At 40.3% G+C, this 13,491-nt stretch overlaps 1 long non-coding RNA gene across 2 annotated transcripts; it reads left to right on the top strand.

Moving 5' to 3' along the window:
* Positions 1–4,624: 4,624 nt before the first annotated feature.
* Positions 4,625–10,227, top strand: LOC115349503. Of its 2 annotated transcripts, XR_003926120.2 has the most exons (4): positions 7,445–7,552; positions 7,672–7,880; positions 8,246–8,318; positions 9,893–10,227. It is a non-coding gene; the product is annotated as an uncharacterized LOC115349503 (long non-coding RNA). The 2 variants fall into 2 exon arrangements; XR_003926119.2 differs by lacking the exons at positions 7,445–7,552; positions 7,672–7,880 and adding an exon at positions 4,625–4,975.
* Positions 10,228–13,491: the final 3,264 nt, after the last annotated feature.

The raw sequence follows: 13,491 nt of genomic DNA, 5'->3' as shown, positions 1-13,491 counted from the left end.
CCATTGTCTGTGAGGACTACTAAACTTTTTTTAGAACACATGTAAGCTGTGTCCAATATTTATAAACATTACTGACTTGTCAGGAGATTTACAAACTAAAGAAGAAATCAGTAAGTTTGGGGGAAAAAACCCAAAATATCCTAATAGTCTCCTTGTCTTTTGACCAATACAGACCTCTTTAATTTTCTGATTGCTACCATCTCTACAAAGAGGTGATTTCTATATTAACTCCAGAATTTTGATCTGTACGTGTCTGTTCAGTGTTTGGAGATCTAAGGAGAAAGCTGCTTATATACTTTTTGAACTTGACACTTTGGATTCAATGAAAAATGTCACAACATGCCATTCCTTCCTTCCAGAATAAACTTCAGGAAAAACAAATCTTAAAATTCTTCTGTCTGAAGAGAAAAATCTCAGCAGTATCAGGCAACCCCCACTCCCTTCCTTTTTAGAAGAATTTTCAATTCCAAAGCAACCGTGACAATTTCTGGTCACTCTTTTTCCCCTGTTTTTGGGTAAACCAGTAATCTGATCTTGGGTTTTAGTCTGTTTGACCACTACCTTCATGTGAATGGAATCCTAATAGATCCAGAAAAAGTCACTGCTATGGAAATCCAAGAGGGAAGAGTTACAACTCAAACCAACTTATTATTTTAACTGTGTGTACTTGATATGCCTGAAATCATCATCAGTGGAAGTATCATTGACATTGCTGTCCAAAGTATATATAATTTATCATAAATGAATCAAGCTTTTTCTAAATAGTCACAAAAGGACAGAGGGAATTTCTCATGGGCAAACTACCCAAAGGAACAGATACACAATTTTAGAGGCAAGTGAGTTAAGATATCAAGGTTAGCTGTTTATTGGGAAAAACATACAGAGATAAAAAGCAGTATTTAGAACAATTTGACTTTCCTGCAGAAGACTTCCTTGCAGAAGACCTACCTTCTAGGCAAAGAGGCAGTAGGTCGCGAGGTCAAACATTGAAGCATGTCATTTCTAACTGTTCAGGATTGCAGGCCATCCACACATGTCCCTGCATCTCCATGTTTAGTTGTCTCTAGGCACTCTTGGAATCTGGAGGTATAGAGGGGCTCCATTAACAGCTCCTCCAGGGTCTCTCTCAGAGGGTTGCTTCAGGTGTGGTTTAGATGGTTGAGTGCCATAAAGACTGGAGGGTCTATTCACACTTGTTCATGACACTGGTTAGTAGTTACTAGGGTGTTCAGTCTGATGAAAAATTAGTTGCTGGGTTAACTAATGTTCACTTGTTTATGCTACGAGGCTTAAGGTCTACAACAGTTCATGTATTCTTAAGTGAATATAATAAACATATTATAAAAATAGTATGAGATTTATGATAATATGATAATGCTTGAGCATTAAAGATGCATAGTGCCACCCCAGCTGGTGCTTCGCACTCCTGCAGACTTACAGGGTTAGCTGACTTAAGCTAACCTATAGTTATCTAGCCTAATAAACCATTGCACTGCTTACTGTAGCATGTTCTGAGATAGATGTGTCTGCAGCTTCCCTGCCATCAGAGTGGCAATGGGCATGGATCTGACTTCCTGCAGAGCCTGAGTTCCTATGGAACTGAGTCCAAAACAATGTGTTAGGAAATGGTGGAAAGTGCTGATGCTTTCAGGGCACTGGCATGGTGATACCAAGATGTGTGATCTGCCTGTCCAGGTATTAGCCAGGGAAAGCACCCCACACGCCCCAACACTCCTGACCACAAAAGCAAGTTTGACTCGTGTAGTAAGGTCAGAACAACACCTATGGTTCATTGTCCTGATTTAGGCTGCAGTGATCAAGGGCAAGACTGCCAGTAGGTACCCTCAAATAGTTCTGTGCATCATCCACATGCCTCATTATCCCTTTTTCTGGGTTTTTTTGTCCCTTTGTTTTGCTGCCCTTGTACCTCACTTTCTCTGTCCCAGTTTTCTCTCAAATAAGCAATCTGAACCTAACTACTTTCACCCAGTTGTTCTGAATTTTGCTACATCTGAATCAAAATTTGGTACTTTTGCTACATTTATCTAGACAAAAGCAGTAGTTTTGCTTAAAATATGCATACATATGTGTACATAACTAATTTTTTTTCCTTCTCTTCCCCTCTCCCCCAAGATTTTTCTCCTCGTGAAAAATGAAAGTCAGGCTGTCAAAATTGCATCATCCAGCAACAGTATGTCAACTGCATGCCTAGATGGAAGCTGTGTACCACATATATGGAGTATCAACACTGGCTTAATAAATATAAGTACTTATATTTCATCCTTTGAAAAGTCCCTTGTTCCACACTTGAACTTTTCTATAGATGACTCCAGATATAGTAAAGATAGAGTATAACATTCTTGAACACAGAACCAGAATTTTGAGAAAATGTTTAAAGTTCAAAACACCATTGATGAATAAACTCAGGTGTCTGATTTTTCCTGTGAGAGAAAAACTATCTTAACAGAATTCATTTAGCAGGACCCCAACATTGTACTAGTGCATAGCTGTAACCATAAGAATGCTGAAGAGAGGATCTTAAATATTAATGTAAATTAGAAATGATCTTTAAGCATTCATTTGATTTCATAACAAACATATTCCTAGAAAATATTGAGTACTTTGGCATTGAAAAGGTATTTTAAGTCACTCAAATCAATACAAGCTCTTTACTGAGATAATAGAGTTTGCAAAATAAATAATTGTCCTTCATGACTGATTTTTCAGAATCTGCTTTTGTAATAAAAGGCTTTTAATTCTCCCTATATCCAGGGCAGATGTCAAAGCATTTCTTGAACAAATGGTATCCCAAGTGTTCTCAAGTACATAGGCAACAGTGAAAAAGTCACAAATTAAGGAAAGATGAATTAAAAAAAAGAAAGAACAGGTAATTAAATGTTTAGAGTTTCTTAATGAGTTTGGCTATGACTGTTGACTTCCAAATTCCTTTTGTTATTTGGCAGTATCTTTCATTAACTAAGCTTACACAACATCATATGTTGTGAAATCATAATGTCTTTTACAATAACACTGGTATCCGTTTATGACTTGATGGAACATCTGTATATTGTTGCTAAGAAGTAAGACTAAGAGCAGTCTCCTCAAATGGACAGACAGTTTTTGATCAAACAAACAAGAATTGCTATTACCATGTATGCTGCTTCCCTGTAGACAATGCTGAAGAAATAGAAATGAAGTTCTGCTCAGTATGTGTCTTTCTCAAGGTGTCTATCTTTATAACTATTTAAAAAATATATATATAATACAAATGAGAGGCCCTGACCATTCCGTATTTCAGTTTAAAATCTTTGTTTACACAGTTTTCTCTAAGGCTATATTTATAAGGTTTCTTCCTTTGTTAGTTCCCTTAATCTAATCTAAGTAATCTAGACTGAAAAATACATGACTCCCTGTTTGCATGTGAGGAGAAAAAAAAGAAAAAAGAAACCACTCAAAACTGAATGCATTGAACTGTTACAGGTCACAGAAAAAGCAAGCGGGTAGAGTTGCCTGGACAATTCAAGCTATGCTATGTCCTAGGATTAGAAGTATGACATTATACTGTGACCTTGGTAGCCACACTCTGCAATGAGAGCTCTTGCATTTCATGCTCTCTCTCAGTTACATATCAAGCTGCCTGGCAGAAAAGCACCTGGGGGTGCTGGTCGACAGCTGGCAGAGTATGAGCTGGCACTCTGCCCAGGTGGCTGAGAAGGCCAACAGCATCCTGGCCTGTATCAGAGAGAGTGTGGCCAGCAGGAGCAGGGAAGTGATCATCCTCCCATACTTAACACTGGTGAGGCCACACCTTGAATACTGTGTTCAGTTTTGGGGACCCTCACTACAAGAAAGACATTGAGATGCTGGAGGGCATTCAAAGAAGAGCAACAAAGCTGGTGAGGGGCCCGGAGCACAAGTCTTATGAGGAGTGGCTGAGGGAACTGGGGTTGTTTAGTCTGGAGAAAAGGAGGCTGAGGGGAGACCTTATCGCTCTTTACAACTACCTGAAAGGAGGTTGTAGTGAGGTGGGTGTTGGTCTCTTTTCCCAAGTAACAAGTGATAGGACAAGAGGAAACAGTCTCAAGTTGTGCCAGTGGAGGTTTAGAATGGTTATGAGGAAAAAATTCGTCATGGAAAGGATTGTCAAGCATTGGAACAGGCTGCCCAGGGTAGTGGTTGAGTCACCGTCCCTGGAGGTATTTAAAAGACATGTAGGTATCATGCTTAGGGACATGGTTTAGTGGTGGACTCGGCAGTGTTAGGTTAATGGTTGGACTTGATGATCTTAAAGGTCTTTTCCAACCTAAATGATTCTATGATTCTATATGTAGTCAGGACAGAAGGGGCACATGATAAGCTTGGAGTGGAAAACAACATAAGCTGCAAGAGGAGCTCTAACAGAAGAAATAAATTCTGTAGCTGGAGCACTAGCTTTATACTTTGTAAGAGACTGTGTTGGACTATGTTTGTCTCGACATTGCTGCTGCACAGTTACCATTTGCTAGCCTCAACATCCTGTTGCTGTGGGGGAGTAGGCACTGAAGGAAACAAAATGTCCCTGAAGAAACCACCATATCCGCCTGAAGCTAGCAGTGCCTACCAAGCTGTGCTTGCCTGAGAGCAGGGTGAAGAAAACCAAATACCACCGTGAACACCTGGGCATGTGCCCATGGAGGAACACAGGGCGGCATGTATGATAATGAGCTCCATGGAAATGGGTGGACTCTTCAGAGAAATCGTGGGGACTGGGACAATAAAAGAACTGCGTACTCCTCTCTCGCTGAAGGAACTGAAAGGAATTGAAAAGGGACTGAAAAGGGGGATTGAAGAGGTGATTGAAAAGGGTTTGAAGAAGAAGAAATAAGCACTTGGAACTGGGACTTTGGCATCACCTGTCTGCTGGAACCTGGAACTTGGACCCCCATCACCTGCACCGAGACCGAGCCAACGGGACGTTGCTGGCTTCGTGGTGGTGGTAACTAGTCTTGCTGCATCTCTTCCATTCTCTTGCTTAGGCTTTTTTTTCTTTTCTTCTTGCCTCTGTCCTGTCACTATTATCAGTTGTTATAGGAAATAAAACTTGTAAGGTTGTACGGCATCTGACCTCGTTTGTGTCTTAATCTCGCTTTTGGGATCGTTTAAGAACCCTCCCTGATATTGGATCGGGACATACTTCCACTAGATTAGGTGGATAGGATGTAGGATCCCAATGATTCCTGTATGTCCCAGGATGTCCTTAAAGAAATTTGAGAGTATGCCTATTTGTCCAGATTTTATCCTCTCCTTTTAACAGGCAGTCCCTGTTCTTCACTCTCCCCAGAGGGTATTATCATAGACCCCAGATATATAAGCTTATTTAAAATATCACTGGGCTGGAAGAAAAAAATATGCTTATATGTTTTTCAAAGCCTACTGATGTTACCATATGGATCCCTACACTTACAAGAAATTATCAAATCATTAGAAGAGAGGAAAGGGGAAAGACTGCGATTGTGAGAGGAGGTGGCGTAACAATTAGAAACATTTTTTTATAGAGACCTTTACTGCCAAAACTGTACAAAAGAATTGAGCCTTTTTTGTTTGTTTGTTTGTTTCTTCAGTTGGTAGTTTAGTTGTATGATCTTTCATTGGTTTTTTGACTGTGCAAGAATCATGATAGATTTTCTCTAGTAAAGTTGGTGAGCAATTATGGGCTGCAAATCCTCCAATGTCAAAGAGATCATATAATCCTTTTTATCAATGTCCTGATTTGTAAACCTATTTCTAATGATTAATGTGGAATCAACATTCATCCTTCATCTATAACAGCAATACTGCTCTACTCATTATCACAGCTGTTTGTTTCCTTAGTTCTCTCACATAGGAAATATACCTTATTAAAGATAATAGTCATATATGATGATTAGAAACCTAATCACTCATACATTCTCATGCTGCATTTGATACTTATTTTCTTTAGGAATTCATACTCGGCTGAAGAAGCTAGAACTTCTCAAATATAGTATTTGTTAGTCCCCTTCTGTTTTTACAATATTTTTACAAATTACTTCAATGTCTACTTGATACATTTTATTCTAATTGAACATCATCAGATTGTTAAAAATTCATCAAGTAATTTAAATGTCTTTTGATGGGAATTCATGTCAAGTCTCTGTTGTTCATAAACCATTATCACAGAATGAAACAGACCTATGTAGATGTCTAGTCCATATCCTCCTGCTCAAAACACAGAAAACTTGATCAGGTTACTCAGGACTGTATAAAGTGAGGTTTAGAAAATCTCCAAGAATGGAGAATCCACAGCCTCTCTGGGACACTTGTTCCAGGGTTCAATTCCTCTTCACAGTGAAACAGATTTTTCTTAAGTTTAAACAGATTTTCCTGTATTGCAGTTTGTCCCCATTGCCTCTTGTCCTACTCCACCCCCATCAGTATTTAAACACATTGATGAAATCCCCCTGAGCATTCTCTTATTTAGGATGAACAATTCCAGCTCTGTCAGCCTCTCTGCATATGGAAGATGCTGAAGTCCCCTTGGCTCTTCACTGGACTCTCTAGTAGCTACATATCACTCTTGTACTGAGGAGTACAAACCTAGATGCAGCACTCCAGATGTGCTCTCACCAGTGAGAAACAAAGAGGAAGAAATGTTCTTCCTAGTGCAGCCCAGCATGCTCTTGGCTTTATCTGACACATGGGTACACTGATAGCTCATGTTCAACTTGCTGTCCACCCAAGTATTTCTCTGCCAAGCTGCTTTCCAAGCTGGTCAGACCCTAGTATGTACTGGTGCATGGGATTATTCCTCCCCTGATGCAGGACTTCGCATTTCCCTGTGTTGAACTTAATTAAATCATGTCTGTCCATTTCTCTGGCTTGTTGAAGTCTCCTAGGCTGGCAGCACAACCACCTGGTGTATCCACCATTCCTCTCAGTTTTGTATCATCTGCAAACATGCTGAGGGTGAACTCTGTCCAGTCATTCAGGTCATTAATGAAAATGCTATGCAGTATTGGACCCATTATTAACTCCTGGGGTATACTGCTGTTGACTGGCTCCCATCTGGATTTTATGGTACCGATCAAAGCTCTTTGAGACCACCTCACTGTCTGCTTATCTAGCCTGTAATTAATCAGGTCATCTATAAGAGTGTTACAGGAACAGCATTGAAAGCCTTACTAATGTTAAAAATAACGCAACAAAAAAACCCCAAACCACCAAAAAAAATCTATTGCTCTCCCCTTGTTCACTGAGCCAGACATTTTGTTGTAGGGGGATATCAGGTTGTTCAGACATGACTTTGGTTTGTTAAATCCATGCTAACTACTCCCAATCACATTCTTGTCTTTCATATGTTTGGAAATGGTTTGCAGGAGGATTTGCTCCGTCATCTTCCTAGGCATTGAGAAGAGGCTGATAGGCCTGTAGTCCTCAGGATCTTTCTTGAAGATAGGAGTGATACCTTCTCCACTTCAGTACTCAGGAGCCCCACATCACCATAATCTTTCAAAGGTTATTGACAGTGGCCTCACAATGACATTGGCCAGCACTGGTGGGTATATCTCATCAGATTCTATGGGCTTGTCAAATTTGTTTAAATGCTTCCCAACCTGATCTTCGTCCACCAAGGCTGAGTTTTTCTGGCTCCATACTTTCCCTCTGGTCTCACAGGTCTGGGATTCCTGAAGGCTGCTCTCACCATTTAAGACTGAAGCAAAAAAGGCATTGAATACCTCAGTCTTCTCCATATTATTTGTCAACAGGCCTCCTGCCCCATTCAGCAGTGGGTCCAGACTTTCCCTTGTCTTTCTTTTGGTGCTGACATACTTGTAGAAACCTTCCTTGTTGCCCTTCACGTCCTTCATCACATTCAACTGCAGGTGAGCTTTACCTTTATTAACCCCATCCTTGTGTGCTCAGCCAGAGTCTCTTTATTCCTCCTGGTTACCTGACACTGCTTCCACTTCTTGTATTTTGCCTTTTTATGTCTGATTTTGTCAGGAGTTCCTTGTTTATCCATGCATGCCTCCTGCCATCTTTGCTTGATTTCCTGTTCATCGGGGTGGACCATTCTTGAGCTTGGAGGTGCTGATTTTTGAAAATCAACCAGCTCATTTGGGCCCCTCTTCTCTGGACGAACATAGCATATATGATTCCTCCAAACAGATACCCAGCAGGCCACAGTCTGCTCCCTGAATTCCAGTGGTGTGATCCTGCTTTTTTTTTTTTTTTTCACTCTTCTTAGGATCCTCATAATCACTGAAGCCAGAGTTTCCCTTTAGATGAACTTCACATCCCTGAGCAGCTCTTCATTTTCTGTAAGTATGGGTATCTTCCCTCATCGCCGCCTTGATAATCTCTGTCAGGAAGTTATTATCAACAAATGTCCTGGATTGTTTGTGCTCTGATGTGTTGTCCCTTCACCAGATATCAGGGTGTTTGAAATCCTCTGTGAAGACCAGGGCCTACAAACATGAATTTTCTTCCACATGTCTGAAGATGGCTTCATATACTTCTTTCTGATCAGGAAGTTTGTAGCAGACACCCACCACAGTACTGCTGAGGTTGGTCTGCACTCTTGTCCTGACCCATAAGCTCTCAGCAGGCTCGTCATCCATGCCAAGCCAGAGCTCCATATGTTTCCACTGCTCTCTAACATAAAGGGCAACTACCCCCTGCCATTGTCTTCCCAGCCTGTCGTTCCAGAAAGCCTGTATCCATCAGTCATAACACACCAGTCATGTGAGCTATCCCACCATGCTGTGGTGGATCTTTGTGATCCCAAACAGATCATAAGCCTGTAGCTGCACACAGACCTCAAATGCCTCCTAATTGTTCACCACGCTGCATGAATTAGTGTACAGTACTTCAGAGATGTGTCCAGCCATTCTGATTTCCCCATAATGCTGTCCTGTAAGCACTTTCTTACTTATGTGTATACACTCAATGCAGTCCTTTTAGTCCTGTTTTGTTGTTTAAAATGTCCCTCTTGTTTACATCATGACACACACTTTGCTTGCCAACCCAGGTGGCCAAAATCTCATTCGATTGTGGGTCACCACATACCTCCTGTGTCCTTCCTAGTTTAAAAATCTCTTCACCAACTTGTCCAGCCTTTTGGCAGAAATTATTTCACCTCACTTGGTCATGTGGATCCCAACTCTTCCTAGCAATTCTCAATACTCTGAGAGAGTCCCATGGCTGTAGAAACCAACACCATCTGTGCAATCTTTTACCTGCAGGATCTGTCCAGTCCTCCTCAAGCCCTACCCCCTCGCCAGCACAATCAAGGAATATACCACCTGGCCCTTGAACATTGTCCACAGAGCCAAGTAGTCACACTTGATACTCTCCAGGTCTCCTTTGGCAGTTTAATTGGTGCCCATGCAGAAGAGCAGCAAGGGTAACAGTCAAAAGGTCAGACAAGTCTTGGCAGCCTCTCCACAAGGTCTTGGATCTAAGCTCCCAGCAAGCAGAAAATCTCTTTAGACAGGAGGGATCTAACAGGTCAGATCAGCAGATGTGGACCTCTGCCCCCCAACCAGCAAGGTGTTGCCCATTGCTATCACTCACTGGCTCTTCCTTGTACTCCTGTGTGGCTCAGGCTCAGTATGCACAGATGCTTCATTTGACAGAGCTGCCAGCCTCTCATTTGCTACAGGTGCACTGAATGTGTTCTGCAAGTAGAGCAGAAGCCTTCTTACATTGTCAGAAGTCACAAGCTGCAAGCCTTCACCATCACGGGAGTCTCAGTTTCCCATCCTGATTAGACTGTGTTTGCCACTACTCTGGTACTGTTGAGATACTGAGGCTGAAGGATCTTGGAGAAGTTGCAGTCAGTCTCTTTTTCATCATCTCTGATGATGCATAGTGTGTTGATCTCCTCCTACAGGTCCTTCACTTGGCAACAGAGATCCACTGCCAGCAGCCACCTCCTGCAAAGAGACCATGTCCTCCTGGCCCAGCATCCCCAAGAGACCCCAGACAATCAGTCCCTGCAGCCCCAGACCTGGAAAGCTGTATCCTCCCTCAAGAGCTCAGTCTAAAATGAGGCCAGGGGTCCTGGAATTGTTCCCTGTAGTGCATCACCACTATTGCTGAGCATACAAACACTGTCCTCAGCATAGTTTCTGAACCCCTCCTGTACACTTTACTGGGAAAACTGCTCCACAAACTGCTGATATAAAGACAAAATGTAACATATAATAAAGTTGTTAGCATAAGAAAGATATCATTGCATTATGTTTTTTTCTTTAAAATGTTTTCTAGGGTCTCATTAAGTTACACAAACAATTTATTACCAAAAACTAAATGACATGTTATTCAAAAGGGGACTGAATCTTGTGACATTTCTGCCTTCTGTTAAGATTACATCTACAAGCATCTTCTGTCATCTGAGTTTTTATATAAATGGGCAAAAGTGATAATCCTTAACATCTTATTATTTCTAGTATTAATTATCCACTGTGGTGTAAAATCAAATGAAAAACAGCAAAACACAGGAACTGATGAACAAATCAGTATATAGTTAAATTCATCCATTTAAGAAAAAAAAATTGCAGTGCCTGAATTTGCTGACCAGCTCCATTAGCATGATTCAGAGAGATTTTGAATAATGAACCATTGAAAATGAGTACTTTTGACTCGATTATGCAACCAAAAGGAATAATAGAAAATAGTGTTAAAATTGAATCTTTACATTTTACTTGCAAACAACATCAAAATGTGCACAGAGTAGGTAAAAATTAAACAGTTATAAAGCAAGCAAAGAAGTCTTAGTTGACCTAGGTTCACTAACATATACATTGAATGCTAACAGAGGAGCTGGCCTCCCCACTGCATGGCTTATGCACACACAAAAAAGTCTTGAATTGTAGCCTGCCTTTTATTGGTAGTGAAGTACTTGATTATAGAAAATCTTAAACAGGTAATCTTAAATCTTAAATCTTTCTTCAGAAAATGAAGATAGGCATATGAAAGTTTCACAGGACACTTATGCAAATAATTCTGTGTCATTTTACCTAAACATGTTAAGGACACATGACCCAAAAGATTCATGATGGTACATTAGTTTGACATTTGGTAGAAAAATGAAGAACCTACCTTTCTTCCAATAACTCTAGTCATCACTCTTCTCACTTCCTGCATAGTTGTTTACCCTTGTAACTTCATTACTGTGGATAACAAATCAGGATAGCTACATATATGTCAAATTAAAATATGCCACAAGGTAGTGGAAAATCTAAACAAATGGCAGGTTTGAGAGGTTTTTTGGATAGAATTTATCCTCCCACCAAAATTCATGGTAAACATACATCCAAAGTTAATACTTTGTACCAGGCTAGACAGTTCTGTTTGGATGTGATCCTGCTCCTGCTGAAGACAACAATATTACTGTTGAAGTAATAGGGAACAAAATCAGCTTAAACATTCAGGAACAAGAAAATCATCAGGAGTAGTCAGCATGGATTCATGAAGGCAAAGTCTTGCTTGAACAGCTTGATAAACTTCTATGATGACCATCCTGGTAGATGAGGAGAGAGCAGCGGACACGGTCTACATGGACTTCAGTAAGGCCTTTGACACTGTCTCCTGTCAGATCCTCCTAGAGAAGCTGTTAAAGTCTGGGCTGGATGAGCAGATAGTGAGGTGGATTAAAAACTGACTGAATGACCAGGCCCAGAGGGTCCTATCACTTGTACTTGGGAAAAGAGACTGACCCCCCGCCTCACTATAACCTCCTTTCAGGTAGTTGTAGAGAGTGATAAGGTCTCCCCTCAGCCTCCTTTTCTCCAGACTAAACAGCCCCAGCTCCCTCAGCAGCTCCTCATAAGACTTGTGCTCTAGACCCTTCACCAGCTTTGCTGCTCTTGCTCTTCTTCGCACACGTTCCAGCACCTCAATGTCTTTCCTGTAGTGAGGGGCCCAAAACTGAACACAGTACTCAAGGTGCAGCCTCACCAGTGCTGAGTACAGGGGAATGATCACCTCCCTGCTCCTGCTGGCCACACTATTTCTGATGCAGGCCAGGATGCCATTGGCCTTCTTGGCCACCTGGGCACAGTGCAGGCTCATATTCAGCCAGAATACTACAATTCCATCTCCTTTTTTTTTTTTTTTTGCCTTTCCTATTTCCTGATGCCAGTGTCGGTGTTTAAAAACTGAACACACATGTTATTCTCATGTATTAGCTGTTGTAACCCAGCCTTCTAGAATGGTACCCATTAGTATCTCATCAAATTATGTCATATGTATTCATAGCATTGCTTCCAGAACAATTACAATATAGAATATGCATACTGTATACCATTGCAGATTCTGTGAAGCTTTTGGAGAGTATGATGTGAATTAATATTGAACAACAGCATAATTTTCATATTGCTGATCTGTACCACGTATCTAAAACATAATGGATCAGAATATCAATCCTGTGGTAAAAATCTTGAAGCCTTTACTGCAGCTGCATTTTAAATCTCAGTATGTTAACCATCTTGTTTCACTACCTTTGAAGGGCTAGTCACATCTCAAATCATGAACTCAAGCAACTGCAGATAAAACTGACTGGGAATTTTCTAAAACTTAACTGCTTTTTAATTAAAATAAAATTTATTTAAAAAATCTTCATGATAGATTTTTTTTTAAATCTCCACACCTGAAACTGGTGTAAGAATATGGGATATGAACTTTATAAGTCCTGAAGTGGCAGAAAATTCTAAACATACCGTCACAGAGTCCAAAGAGATAAAATGCAACTTGTCAGATGAGCAACAGAAAACATTCATGTCTGCAAAGAAAATATTAGTTTTAACCTTCATCATGTGTCAAAACCATTCTGGGATGCAGCTGACAGGAGCTAACTTACGAAGTTTTGGTATCTGTTAACCTAATATCAAATTTCATTTTCAAAGATACCTGGTGTTTATATACCCAATTTGCTTTTCATGAAAGTAATGTGCTCCAGTGAAGCACGTAAGCCCATGTCATATATTTGGGTTTTTGCAAATGTTATAACTACTACATGTTGTTTTCCCTGTATATTTCATGTTGCTGAAGCTGGCTTTCTACTATAGCTTCACATTTTGTTTTCTAATATAATTCATGTGTATATATGCTATCTGAGAAGAACAGCTAGTAAGCGAAGAGAAAACATTACCTTGACTTTCAGAAATATATTGGCCTCCAGTGACAACTGAATTAAAGCTCTCTATGATATGGTGAAATTATTTCAAAATCTATGGTACTTAAAATCCCATCCACTAATATTACTGCAATTCTCCTCAAGGAAGGTTTTGACCCGTACTGTCCTCCCCTCATATGTTAAAGGTGAAATGGTGATATTTTAAGGCAGGGATTTATGAGTTTAGGATGATAATTCTGATATGTGAGGCAAAGAATAATTCAAAAGCTTTGAATCCATTTGTGAAAACAGCTCACACTCAAAACAAATATCAAAGGAAGCAGCTTTTATTTAAAAAAAAAAAACCAATGATT

Source organism: Aquila chrysaetos, chromosome 12 (genome assembly GCF_900496995.4).
Source record: "Aquila chrysaetos chrysaetos chromosome 12, bAquChr1.4, whole genome shotgun sequence".
NCBI classification, from domain to species: domain Eukaryota; kingdom Metazoa; phylum Chordata; class Aves; order Accipitriformes; family Accipitridae; genus Aquila; species Aquila chrysaetos.
This window is presented reverse-complemented; position numbering and strand designations above follow the sequence as displayed.